Source organism: Schistocerca gregaria, chromosome 6 (assembly GCF_023897955.1).
Source record: "Schistocerca gregaria isolate iqSchGreg1 chromosome 6, iqSchGreg1.2, whole genome shotgun sequence".
NCBI lineage: Eukaryota > Metazoa > Arthropoda > Insecta > Orthoptera > Acrididae > Schistocerca > Schistocerca gregaria.
Genome location: NC_064925.1, coordinates 562,679,274 through 562,693,773, shown reverse-complemented (window position 1 = coordinate 562,693,773; position 14,500 = coordinate 562,679,274). Strand labels below are relative to the sequence as shown.

General features: G+C 44.4%; 1 protein-coding gene across 1 annotated transcript in view; it reads right to left on the bottom strand.

Annotated features, from left to right (window-relative positions):
• The window catches only part of LOC126278175 (protein dachsous-like), a 719,869-nt gene that overhangs the window by 395,674 nt on the left and 309,695 nt on the right, over nucleotides 1-14,500 (bottom strand). The window lies entirely within an intron of this gene.

Here is a 14,500-nt window from a genome sequence, read left to right as displayed (position 1 = left end):
CATTTTCCAGTACATGTCCCGCTGGTCGTAAAAGCACCTCATTAAAGAAGAGCCGAGAAATGGCTACCACTCAACGAAATAAAGAGCTGTCGTTTAGAACACTGCTCGCTTACAGAAATAATATCTGGAGCTTTTTTTGCGTTTGAGAAACTTAGCTTTGCCATCATTCAAGGCGAGGAGAAACCAGTTAGCGACAGCTCCGCGTCAACCTATTTTTAATTGCACGTCCTTAGCTCGCTTCCCTGCTATCGGAATGAGAGAGCAGGCGCGAGGGAGATGGAAATCACACCGCTGTAGCTCATTACACGCCATTACCCGCTAAAAATCGCGCCGCCCGATCTGCATAAAACGAAAAGAAGTTTCCAGCCTGGCTGGCCCGGTCGTGCCACCCTCTCGGAAATGTCGCGACGATTAATAACGCCCTTCCTGGCAACTGCGCGTTGCACTTCTCTTCCAGTACCGACATATGTTGAACCAAAGTCACTTTAAGAGGGCTTCCACGTTTATGAGGCGTGCCTTGGATAGCTGGTTTTTCCGAGCAGAATGCGTTGGCCTCAATACGTCTCTATTCACAACCACGTGACAAGGTAGTAGGGCCAAGTCTTTCGCAAGAAGAACTGTACGCCATTAAATATAGACGATTTCTGCTCTGATTGTGGCTATTCTTCCAGTCACCTATATGGGCAATTTTCAGAAATGTTCTTTACACTGACAAAGATCCTTTGCCATAGCTTCTATTTTCTATCTCTGTTGATATTACTGCCACGGAATATTAAGGTAATACACTGGAGACAAACCATTGTGAAACCTGTAATTACTGGACGTGACGAATCAAATCGGCGGCGGCATGCCAGTATCATATATACCATCTTCCTCCATAGTTTCTGGTGACAAACCGAGAACTTTTGTTTAGAGCCGCATTCCTCTACTAGGGCGATCGCAGTCCCTTTACATCTCTTACCTGAACGAAAATCATGACATTTTCTGCAGTCACGTGATACGTTACTCTTGAATCATAATGTGCACATACTTATAGCAACTGCTTCTTCGCTTGAGTAGTATATTGAACGACTTGTATGTTGTGGAAGCGATAACACACAAAGAAAACTCTGTGAGAGAATTCAGTGAGAAACAAAATTATTTACAGTCGTAAAATCACTACCGCGGCACAATCCCTTTAAAAGTCTACAGGACCATTTCATGTGATTTAGACATTAGTCGAAGAAGAAGGTGGTATTTATGTATCACTGAAACGTGTAATGGTTCACAGGTATCCTAACTGGGTTGTACAATCTTACTTCCAATTTCGACATAATGTCGTTCACGTAGGTATTTTTAGATATAAAATTCAACATTTGTTTTGATGTACCAGCTGCGAAACCCGGCGCTGCACATATATTTTTATTTGTGGTTGGTCCCGAGACTTCATATGCGTAGAATTTATTTTGGGTTTATAAAGCTTCTTTGCACACGACGTTTCAAGTACTATGATTGGGGACCTGAACGAACACATTGTTTCCTTGACTAACGCTGCAAAGAGCCACATAGAGCTGTCCTTGTGAAAAGCAGCTAACAGTAAGGTCCACGCCCGCAACACCCAGCGCCTGTCCTTATGCTTTGTTTACAGTCATGGCCTGATATAAGGTCACCCGCAATTGTGTAGATTTAAAGCGGAATGGTAAATTGTTAGGAGTAAGCGGGATTCGGGGTACAAAAACTAGCTCGCCTGTGCCGCTTCCCACCGGAATGTCCGCTTCTGTAATGTCACGTTGGAGAAAAGTAAATTTAAGCCTGTGTGAGTGAAGTGTTTTGAGGAGCGACATAATGCATGACGTTCTCTTTCAGAGTTTCGTTGCTCCCCGCTTTCGGAAGGAGTTTGCAGAGAGTGGGTTAAAGCCTGATGTTCTCGCTCCGCAAGGACTATCACTTCACGGTCTTCACTGGATTCTTGAGACCGCGTAATCCTCGGTGTTTTAGCCATTCTGGAGACTTCAGAAAGACTTGACGGTTTCCTAGACATTTTATTCATAAACCAAACGAAATCTAAATGTAATTATTAGGCAACCAAATAGTAAAGCAAACTTAATAAATTCGTTTTTTTTCTTTCTTTATTGGTATTTCATCGCCCTCGCTATACACGGGCGGGGGATGGGCTGTCAACGGCACAATTCTACGCTCTTCAAGCCAGGAGAATTAAAAAAAAAAAATACATTGAGAAATAAAAACAAAGTTTGGGGCCGTTTTCTGCTTTAAAGTAAAAATCAAGGACGAACAATTAAAAAAATGAAAAAATATACGTTTTAAAAAGCACTGCAGGAAGGTAAAATTCTTCTCATAAAAACACTGAAACACTGTAGTTTCATTTAAAATCTGATGGACCTGCACCAAGGTGAGAAGTATTGTTCGAGGAGAGAGTATATTCCATAGGATTAAGGGGTGTAAGTAGAAAGAGACGGGCCTGTTAGACAGGAAAATTATGGAGATGAGCGGTAGGAGCTGAGCTGGCTGGACAGTGGGGATTACAGTCGGTGAGAAAGACAGAGCATGAGTGGTAGTGTGTCCTGTGGGTAGGGCAGCGATTTGCAAGAGGAAAGCGATGGGGATGGGCGGAGAGGGAAAGCAGAGCGGTTGGTAGAAGTGATAAATATCGGGGCGGATCTCATTGTCTGAGAGGGGAAGTTGACTGAATTTGCGGTGATGTAGGATATGGAGTGTGTGTAGGTAGGTGCAGAGACGGAGAGATGTGTTCGTGAAGGTGCGGCAGCATACCAGGGTTAGTGATCAAAGGGAAGACAATGGGGCAATTGGAATTTAGTTTGCGGGCTGTATTGGAGATGCAGAGGTGTTCGATGTGGGCGAGGAGGGTTGGGAATTTGATGAGATCTCAGGATATAGTTGGGAGAAGATAAACGTTTGCGGAAAGCGAGACGGGGGTGCATATTCGTATTTTCTAGCAAAGAATATAAATAAAACCTATTGAAAAAAGCAAAGAGATGTCATTAAGGTTTTAATACACGAAGATAAATTAGTAACCCGTACCTTCCACCACAGTAAAGTTCAATGTTAGTTTGCAGTCGTTAAGACAAGATAGTGGTGTTTAACTCTATCACTGACGTAAGCTTACGAAAATACATCTTTCACTGAGTTTAAAAAACTACCAGTACTACGCTCAAGTTAACTGTAAATACTCCTTGAAAATTCGTCTAGCAGTTTTATAAATTAGCTTGTTCACACAGACAGACACGACGTATTTACAGTTTTATTATTCGTACAGAAGATATAGATTATACTGTATTCACAGCATACAAATTATTACTAAATTACTTCTACGTTTAGTCTATTCGAGTACGCTATTTGATGATCCTGGAGATGTGCATAATCGGTTTACAGCGATTTCCAGAAAACGCAGTTCCGCCTAAAAGATGTACCTGAAGACTGAAACTTACTACAGTACCAAAATGTGGGATTAGTCTTGTAGTTACTACTTCTGAAACAACTTACGACACTTTTACGAGGAAAGAAATGGAACCTTCACTGAACTGACGTAAAATACGCATGCGCAACTCTAATCAGCGTAAAAAGAAGGTAACAAAATAGCTGAACAACCTCCGCATTTCACTGAACCCAACAGAATTTTTCGCGTTTACAGACGATTCTCTGCGGCAGTTTTGACGAGAAAGCGCATCTGCTTCTCACCTGACCTCGAGAACGTGGCCTGAACGCGATTGCAAGCTTCGCTTCTTTTCGTTAACAATAAAGATGAGACTACAGGGACCTGCAACTTGCTCGACCTGCATTACAATTTAACTACCGGCTTTCGCCTGAACTCGTATGTCGACGTTTGTACAGTGCTGAGAAGCTGTTTCTGACATTAGCTCATTCCAATGACATGTATGCGACGCTGTTTCTGATTTCCATACATGAGCCTACGGCTGACTCGAGTTGGAAACAGGTTATTTTTTAGTACATCAGTGGGCGTTTTCAACGTCTACAAGTACCTCGGGAATCATACACATACTAATGTTTGTGCAATAACGCAGGTTTTCTTGCGTGCCTTCTCAAGACTGCGCTCTAGACAATAATTACCATACTGTTAGCTCGGATGTTACGTGTCTCAGAGTATCGTTTGGAATTATTGATAAAAAATTAACGCTGTTTGTTCCGTGTTATGATCTGAAGTGTAGTGCGCAATTTTTAAATTAGATATGCAATGGGGATCTGGGGCACCCGGTACACATCGGGAGCTATAGGCACAGCCTAAATCTCTAATTACGAGTCGCCGTAACCGCAGAGATAGGGAGGGTACAGATGGGGACACTGCGCTGTCAGAGTGTCTGCAGACTTAGGCCCTCACAACTATGGCAAAAAAGACTTGTTTCGCGTGGGACGTGTGTTCGTTGTTACACCATTAAGACCAGCGGTTGTTAGTGTCGCCGCCAGGCCGACAAACCACAAAACTTTTATAACGATCAGCCGCAACAGAGAGAGAAATAAAAGTTTGATGACCGGATCTTTTGTTTTCGTGGGCAGTCATAAGTCGAAACTGTGCTGATTACAGGGTGGCGCACGACTCACTTTTTCGAGCGTCTCGAGGAGGGAGGGGAGGGGAGGGGGATGGGAAACGGAGGGACGCGCATCGTCGGCGGCGAGTGGGCTAAAGAAGCCGAAGGGCGGGGGGCGTAAGTTGAACATGGCATGACCGCAAAACTTTGTTATTCTTGCTGCCGACGGGCCGACAGGCGACTAATGGTTCTCCGTCAGTGCTAACGAACAGTCGGCCTGTAGCGGGCACAAAAAACCCCGGCCCGCCGCAGCGGCCCGCCGGCCGGCTATAAACCGCAGTTATATTGCTAGTAATGCCCCAGAATTTCGGCCGGGGGAAGCTCTACACCCCACCGACACTTGCTCGTTTTTCCCTCCTTTTCTCTCTTTCTGCTTCCCTTGCTTAACTGTTGCGGCCGTGTCCTCGGATTCCAGAGAAATTTCTTCGCCAAGGACGATCCCGAATACGGCGAGCACAGGTAACTTTTCGCTCTCTCCTCCCTTTCCGCTGTATTTGGCGTATTTTGAGTGCATGAGCGGTGATAGAAAGAAGGATCCTTTATTGTATGATTATATGATAGCGTAACAAACACTGGTAGCAGTTACTTCTGTAAAATATCTGAGAGTATGCGTGCGGAACGATTTGAAGTGGAATGATCATATAAAATTAATTGTTGGTAAGGCGGGTACGAGGTTGAGATTCATTGGGAGAGTCTTTACAAAATGTAGTCCATCAACAAAGGAGGTGGCTTACAAAACACTCGTTCGTGCTATACTTGAGTATTGCTCATCAGTGTTGGATCCGTACCATATCGGGTTGACGGAGGAGATAGAGAAGATACAAAGAAGAGCGGCGCGTCGTTCTTGCCGCAAACCATACGCGACTGGAACAGAAAAGGGAGGTAATGACAGTGGCACGTCAAGTGCCCTCCGCCACACACCGTTGGGTAGCTTGCGGAGTGTAGATGTAGATGAGATAAGAACCGTTTCGAGACCAGGTGGTGCGTCACGAGTAGCAGATAATTAATGCAGAACCCGGCTCTTTCGCGGCAGTAACTCTGGCGAACTATACCGCCATTGTCTGCGCAATGGAGATCCACTGCACTCCAAAATCTTCCTACCTTGCTATCATAAAAGTCTATCATAAACAGCTTTAAACGATTCATCAGAATAGGAAACGCGGATGAAAAATAAAAGAAGCAAATTTTTGGTTTAATGTCGTATCGACGACGAGGTTCTTAGATATGAAGCACAAGTTCGTTAAGACAATGATGGATAAGAAAATCAGCCGCGTCTAAGAAACTATCCCGTCATTCACCTTAATCGATTAGGGACACCACGGAAGAGGTACATCCTCATGGCCGAAAAGATATCTGAACCGCTCTCACCACGAGCACGGGTGCCGCGTCTTAAACAAAGTCCCACCTCGCTAGATCGAACAGAAAACGAGAGCCAAAATTACTGATTGCGGTGAATTCGTTTTGACTTTGTTGTAATGGAAAAGCCAGTCACGAAAGGTTTACTTTGCGTAAAAGGGAGGTGAGGCGCGTTGGTCAGTGTGGACCATATGTGAGTTTTGGTATAAACCGGTATGACAACAATACACACATCGTAATTTGGAGGAGCTAAAGCGGTCCACGTCGGCTGTTGGTGATGTGACTGTGAAGCTTACGCAAAGGAACAACCGCAGTTGAACCGAGACCAGGCAGAGCTCATGAAGGGAGCGACAGGGATCGTCGATCACTTCGGAGGTTGGTTGTAAAAAAATTGCTCGAAATCAACGTAAGGGATCACTCATTAGGTCCAAAATACTACGAACAATCCAGCTAGCACAATGACCGCAGGCAAGGCATTAATAACAATGGGGTAGAATGGTCGAGCAGCTCATGATAAACCACACATTTCTGTAATCGTTGCTAAGCGACGACTAACGTGGTACAAAACGTGACACCACTGGACAGAGGGTGAATTGAAACGAGTGATTTGGAGTGGTGAACGACGCTGTACCCTGGAGCAACCAGGTGGAGAGGTTGGGTTTTGGCGAATGCCTTGAGCACGTTAGTTGTCATCGCGTGTAGCGCCAGTGAAGTGCGAAGGAGGCAGTGTTACGGTAAAGGGATGATTCCGTTCTTATGGTATGGATCCCTTACTGCCCTTGAGAAAACGCTAATTACAGAAGAATATGAACACATTTTAGTCCTCTGTGTTCTGCGCACAGTAGAGGAATAGTTCAGAGACGATATTTTTATCAGCACAACAGTTCACCCTAAGGCAGTTTCTATAAGGCAATGATCTGTGGAGAGTAACGTTCGTGAAATGAGCACCCCTGAGGTGAGTCAGAAGTTGGACTTCCCTCCAGACCCGAGCGTACAGAATCACTTCCTTCTCCGGTTTTGGCTGTTAAAGGAACAAAGGGCTACCAAGCCTCAACAGACATTCAGACACCACACTTAAAGTGTCACCAGCAGAGTTTGGGGTTTCATAATGACGAAGGGTGGAAAGACCGGGTATTAATGCGCTCTAATGTGTGTCCCGATACTTTTGATCAGTGTATTTATCCACATATACAGAGAGCCGCCTTTCATTACAGCAAGTGTAAATTTTGTCATCCTGCTACTCGAAATATCGTTACACCTACTGATAACATTAGAGGTGCCACGGTGTTACTCTCGTACGCGAACGCGTCACAACGGCTACACCTGGACGCCGCCGTAACGAATGTGAGAGGCCTCAACGGAGGCCCTGCGAGTGCGCGGGGGCGTAGGCGGTTCCGCTGCACGTTTCGTCGCACCTGGAAAAGTAATTATGCTTAATCGTAACTCTGAAAGCTGCCAATAGCTCGCGATTACAATCATTTAATGTATCGACAAGCACGTCATTACGTTTAATGTCTGTGTCACGGCAGCCGGCTGCCAGTGGAGACGGCGCGGAGGAAGAGAAGAAAACGGGCGGGGGAGCGACGCTTTCGCGGCTGATAACGACTTTTGCGCTAAGCCGAAACGCCGGCCGCCGGCGGGCAGCGATGTGGGCGCAGATAGCGGCTCCGTCCTTGCCGCCAGTTTCATTAGACCTGCCGGAGCGCATGCCGCCCGCGTCCGTAATTGAGATAAATGAAAGTAACCGGCGCGCTTATCAGGTGGGCGCGCTGTTTTCATCTCGCGGCTTTTCGACGGTGGCGTCGCCCGTGATTAATGGGTGGCGAGACGGAAGGCGCCGGTGGACAGCATCCCTGCCGGCCGCTGCGGAAGTCGCGGTGCGTACCGCCGCTTCCGGGGCAGCGGGCCAGAGTGTTGGCGCCGCGCCTCTCTCCGTGAACAGCAGCTCTCCTGTCTTGTCCGTGTCTGTGCGAATTGGTCTGCCCGTAGCAGCCACAGTTAGGAGCACACATTTCCTGTCTCTGCACATCTGCATCTATGTTCTATAAGCCGCTTGCGGTGTGTGGTGGGGTGCACTTCTGGTACCAACATCGTTTCATATTTTCCGAGCGAAGAACACCTGTTGCTAAACCTAGGGTTCATTCTAATTTCTCGTTGTAGTCACTTCGCGAGACTTGTTTGTATTTCGTGACAAACTGGGTAAAAATGATTTTCATTTTTTTCTTCCTTTCTTGGTAATTATTTTTATCTTAATTTTATCCACGTCAAATGGATGTTATTTGAGGGCTGCGACTGTATTGTAGGCTTTTTATGAAGTAATATATACTGCAACAGTCAGTTACTAATATTTAATTAGCATGATGCGTTTCGGCATCATGCTGCTGTCGTCAGGTGCATTTACAGTTATTTGTCACAAATGAGCAAAAACTTTGACAACATAAAACTGGAATATCAAAGAAAGTATAATAGAGAACGTATTACGTGTAAAACATCTTCAGTTTGGTAGTAACATCGCATTGTTTGATTTAACGCAGATGTACTTCAGCAATGATTGGAGGATCTGAACAGAGTAAGTTTGAAAGTAGGGCTAAAAAATAAAGTACAAAAAAACTGAAGCAATGTACAATGAACTAGTGGAGAAGAAAATCGTAGAATTTTTTGTTAGTTCAGTTGATGACAACGACTGGAGAGAGACCAAAATTTGTAAACAGTAGCATACAGCTGTTCTGCACGGCTCTGGTAATTTATATAAGAGTTTCCAAATGGAACAACCGGTTCGTCTATAAAGAAAAGTTTGCCATCGCTGTATACTTCTGGCTTATGTTACTGAGACATGGCCTTTCGAAACGAAAACCATTCAAATCAGGAAGAACAAGGAGTGAAACGAATGGCTGACAGACGGACCAAAGAAGTTCTTTGATGCTTTGCGAGAGATAAGAAAGAAAGGGAGACTAATAGGTGTTTAACATTCTGTCGATGATGAGATTATCACAGACGGAGCCCAAAGTTGCGTTTGGGAAGCATATGGGTGGGGAACAGGCCGTGTCGTTTTCAAAGGGAACTACGAAAACCTAAATCGGGCTAATCGGGGCAGCGCTGGAGATCTGAACCGCTGTCCTCTGTAGAGCGAGTCCATTGTCTCACCACTGCGACACACCAATCGGGGAGAGGTAAGGACAGACTAACCGCGACCAATCTGACTTCGGCTACATAACTTACGAAATACTCTGGAACTTTACGGACACTTCTCACCGAGTTTCCTGCTCTTCACAATCAGAGGAAGTGTTCGTCTGAATGTGAGAAGGAGAAATCGTGTCGGAAAGTCTTCCTCGCGACACCGTCAAAAATAAACCGAGACGATTTCATCAGTGACGGACATACAGAAAGCTTTCATTACATAAATTCTAATTCGCCAGAAAAATTTATCGAAAGGATTCAACTCCGCCCATATACTTCCTTGCTTGTTGACCAATGATGCTCAAATAAACCTTTTTTGTGATTTTGAAACTATGGACTGGATAATCTTAAAAACATAGTGAAGAATGTTCTGCAGTGGATCACGAGCAGCATCAGCGAATAGTGTGGAATCTACAGGCGATGCTTTGCTGTCGTTCTCAATTTTATGTCTTTTGGCGTTCCAAAAGTCGGCGAGACATTACATCACGAACCACAGTTGTCTTGTTGCATTCAGTAATTTATGGATCGCAGATGAAAGAGCGCTATGAACGTTAAACAAAACCATGCAGAATTCAGTCAATAAGGGAACGTCCACGATTGTACGAAGGCAAGCGAAGCAGCCGCGCCATACCTACACGTTCCTCATCCGTACACCACCTCATCTGTCCCCCGCTGCACCGCCTCTCATCGAACACACACAACGCCGCCTTACGTTTAATTAACCCCTGACCATCTTCCGCGTTACATTACGTTCGTCCTCTACCGACAGCCTCTTACGTTTTTTTTTTTCTAATTCCTCCAGTCCTTTGCCCCATCCTCGACCCGCGCCACTACTGCCGTTTATTAATCTTCCTTTATTATATTTATTATTAATAGTAATAACGAACCGACGAGGCAGCAGCCATCATTGATAAGGCACCGGTGCGGAGCAATGCGAACTCGTCCACCCCACCGTCCACCGCGCGGTAATTAGGACGGCCGGTCGGCAGCCGGAGAGGAGAGGGTTCGTAAACGACTAGAGAGAGAGAGAGGAGATGGGAGGTGGAGACGAAAGGAGGGGAGATACGCAGCATAGGTGGAGTGGGGGGGGGGGGGGGCAAGGGACGGTCCAGCTTCATGTTAATTACTTTTCCAGGTCCACTCACTACGCCACAAAAATTAACCGTCATATTATTTTCGTAGCGGCGCGTCGAGCGATTTGTCGTGCATACAAATTCCCAAATTTCAAAAACAATACATAGTAACAAGGCTAGATGGCTTGTCTTCATAAGCGACGGGCCAACTGGCAACTGTGAAACGGCGCTCTTAGTGGGGCTGGGCGTCAGTGACCCCTCTCAGGATTATACAGACAAATTTGAAGCGCGATACGTCGAGATAAAAACAACACTATTAATATGTGGAGAATTTCGGTTCAGATACTAATCGTCTGTCTGGAACGGTAATTGATTTTTTTTTCCCCCCTTTCTCCAGGATGTTGGTTGCGTGTATATGACTACCGTTGCAGAAATGTTTTCCCTACATGTAGTAGCATATTTCTTGCATCGGCAGATATAACACTGCACGGTCACTGCCACATGAATGTTTTGTGACAACCGAACAGGGTAGCGCAGTGGTTAGCACGCATTCGGGAGGACAAACCCGCGTCCGACCATCCTGATTTAGGTTTTTGATGATTTCCCTCAATCGCTTAAGGCAAATGCCGGGACGGTTCCTTCGAAATAGGCAAGGCCGCTTTCCTTATACATCATTTCCTAATCCGAGGTTGTATTTCGTCTCTAATGACCTCGTTGTCGAGGGGACGTTAAACACTAATGTCCTCCGCCACTTTCCTGTAACGTACAGTATGATTGTCCTCGAGGAAAGTTGAGCCCTATTGTGGGAGTCTCTGGCCTGGGAACTACTACTGAGGAAATAAAATTCCGCGCATGTACCAAACGGCCGAAGAAAGAGACAGCCTGGGAACTTCTCTGGCAAGTTCAGGGTCGGGGTGTGCATGTCTGCTGGCGCTTGCATTACAAGTAGCGCCGGAGGAACCAACACTGACTAATGTCATCGCTCAGCCGCTCCAGGAAGACCACATCTTTCTGTTAGATGACGAAAGAGTGTGAAACCAAAAGCCAGGCGTACTTAGTAGGTACTGGTAACAGATCAACAGATAGAGCTGTGACTATCAGGCCGTTAGTTATCCAAAATTACGAGAACAGATACACTTGTTGTTGCAAGATGTCTACCAACGAAGCAAATGACGCCTCAAGATAAGGATAGAAGCCCTGCGCAACTTGAGGTGCGAAGGAGAAGAAAAGAAGAAGAAGAAAAGGACTATTAATAATTTTTTCTGGTTTCTCTGCGCTTTTATTTCATGATTTGAGACTACAGTCCTTGTTACGCGAAAAATAGGAAATGTGTGTGACGGGCCGTACACCGACGGCGCTGCGCGCAACATTAAGTCTAAATAGTAAGACTACCCACCCGATGATCATCTGTAGTAGTTTACACGCACCATCAATCGCACTTGTTAGCCTATAAGGCCTGAATAAGATAAACTGATCTTTGGATCTAATTCCGGAAGATTTAACTTAGTCTGAAATCAATTTTGAGTTACGTAACATGAAATGGCACGGAACGTGAACTAGCCGTCTGAAGACGAACCTTTCGGTCCGAAACCGGTAACGGCGGTATTTAAATAAGTAAACAGCATTGTCAATCTTCTCTGTAAGAGTCAACCTATACACGGAGAATTTCTTTGTAGGAATAATAATAGCGGCTAAATTTAAACAAAGAGGTTACCGGTAACGTTCACAGGGAACATCGGCTAGTCCAATTTCTGCTAGAAGAGTTTTATCTGATGCTCTCCATCGCCTACCATACGTAACAGTGGGAACTATGTTTCCTGTATTGTTTTATGAGTGGAAAGCCAGAGCGAAACAAAACATTCTCGATTGTGACACTTCAATCAAACACCGTCGAGTGAAGAATCGTGCTGACATTTCCACAGTATTTTATTTCAATAAATGTTTCGGGGATTTCAGTAGTGAAATATTACCGCAAGTAGGTGATATTCAAGAAGATAACTCTAATCTCATCTCCTGCTAAAATTACGAGAAATACTGCCGCTTTTATTAATATCTCAATTAGTAAGTTAAGAATGAATGAAACAAAAGTTTACTGTTACTTACCACTGTTTATTTATACACACAACGCGTTTCGAAGGCTTAAACCTCCATCATAAGATGGAAATACATTTGTTATTGTGACATAGGTGTGTGTGTGTGTGTGTGTGTGTGTGTGTGTGTGTGTGTGTGTGTTACACACACATATGTCACGATAACAGGTATAAATCCACCTGATGATGGAGACTTAAGCCTTCGAAACACATTGTGGGTGTAAATAAACAGTGACTAGTAACAATAAACTACTTGTTTCATTCGATATCAATAACAATTACGGTAAAGCCTAACCTAAAATGCTCGCATTTAAAGCTAGTTAAGATCTCAAAACGTGATTCTAGAACACGTGTCACATTTTAAAATAAGGAAGTTTTTATTGAATATCTCAGAAATTAGTATTACCAATAACGTCGGAATACCATAAGCGTACAAAGAAATAGCTTTTTACATTGCCTTTTGACTGTACACACACAGTCACATATAAATGCAGTCACTTATAAATGCGAAATTAACATTCACATTTTAACATTACATGTTCTTCCTGTTTTAAATTGAACAGACTCAATTTACTTTTAATTTTTTTCAATAAATCAAAAAGAATTATGTTAAGATGCTGAAAATTTGAGAGAAACGTGGCAAATTAGTAAAATGTAGACCTCAAAAAAACTAGAAGATCTAAGGCAAATTTCGCCGATATCTTTCATGATCGTTAAATAATCATTAGGTCTAAAATTAACTCAAGACACTTAAATCTAAAATATGCCATTTTTCATACAACTATAAAATTATAAAATTCAGAATTTGATGTATCAGAGACTTAGATACACCACTTCCGGTAAGTTATTTTATTGCTGATTTTATTATTTGGGTTTTAATACTTATCAACAGGGGAGGCGACAAGTTCCCTCAGTTTATTTTAGTCTGGAGTTAATACAATGTGTTAGTGGAGTTGAAAGACCTCGATACATTGGACATAATATTAACTTACAGATGATATTAGTTTCCTCTAATCGGGGAAAAGCATTTTATTTTGAGATACTCTCTGCAAAGTGGTAAGAACAACACAAAAATGTTGAAAAACAGAAACGGTACGTCACCAGTGTTGTATGGTGCGGAGAGACGTGACGCGACACGTTTAGAACACGCCTTCTTGGCCTGCCGGCGCCGTTATTTAAGAGAGAAGAGTGGTGCCGCAGCGCTGCCGCAGCAGCTCAGGCGGGCGCTCGCGTATTAGGCGGCGCACGTAGCCCTGTCTGGCGGCGGACACAGCCGACACTGAGCTGGTGCACAATTACTGCCATGTTAACGAAGAGGCTCATTAGAAGCATCTGACCGCATATTACCGCCTGTAGCCCGCTCTGTCCGCGACAGCCCCCCAATCAGATGTCGACTTTCGCAAGACCCCCATCCAAATACGCTCACAGAGCGCAGCTGTGACAGCGACGCACTGCGAGGAAGGCGAGTGACGTACGGGAAGAACCCTGGCTCGTAATGCAATACAGAACTTCTGTTGTCGCGTTAAAGCAGTATCGTATTTATGGAGCGCTTCGTGTCCTTATCACTGCCGTGTCAAAGCTATATAAAAGCTCTGGAACGGAACCAAAAGAAGAGAAAAGAAATACAATGTAAGCTTTCCTGTCGGTATGTGCATCCCTTGTGACATCTGTTCTATGAACAGTAGTCAGTGGTCCAAGGCATCTTCTCCGCCTAAAGTTTTGTTTTTCAGTGCCGAAAACAAGTTAGCATCCTGAACTAGCATTCGGAACGACGTTCAAATCCGCGTCCGGCCATCAAGATTTAAGTTCGCCGCGATTTCCCTAAATCACTCCAGCCAAATGCTGGGATAGTTCCTTTGAAAGACCACGGCCGATTTGTTTCCCCGAGCTTATCCTATGTCTCTATGTCGAGGTTAACGTTCAGATCTAATCTTCCTTCCTGTAGACATCATTAGAAACTATGAGGACTCAGAAAGCAGTACAAACTTAAACTCACCAAACCGAACTGTTTATTCGCGTCCACGCAACAGTCGGTTCGCGACCTCATCAGACCGCTGCCTATGATTGCAGAGTCGCACCGACGTGGGTAATGGGAGCTTGGGGAAGAGTTGATGTTGTTTGCTTTATTTAGTACTTGTCAAATTTCAATCCTTCTTATTGTCTCTTAAAGTTGTTTTTGAGGTTCGGAATTTCTGTAGCCTCTCTGTACTTCCTAACATAATACTGATTGGATCTTGACAAA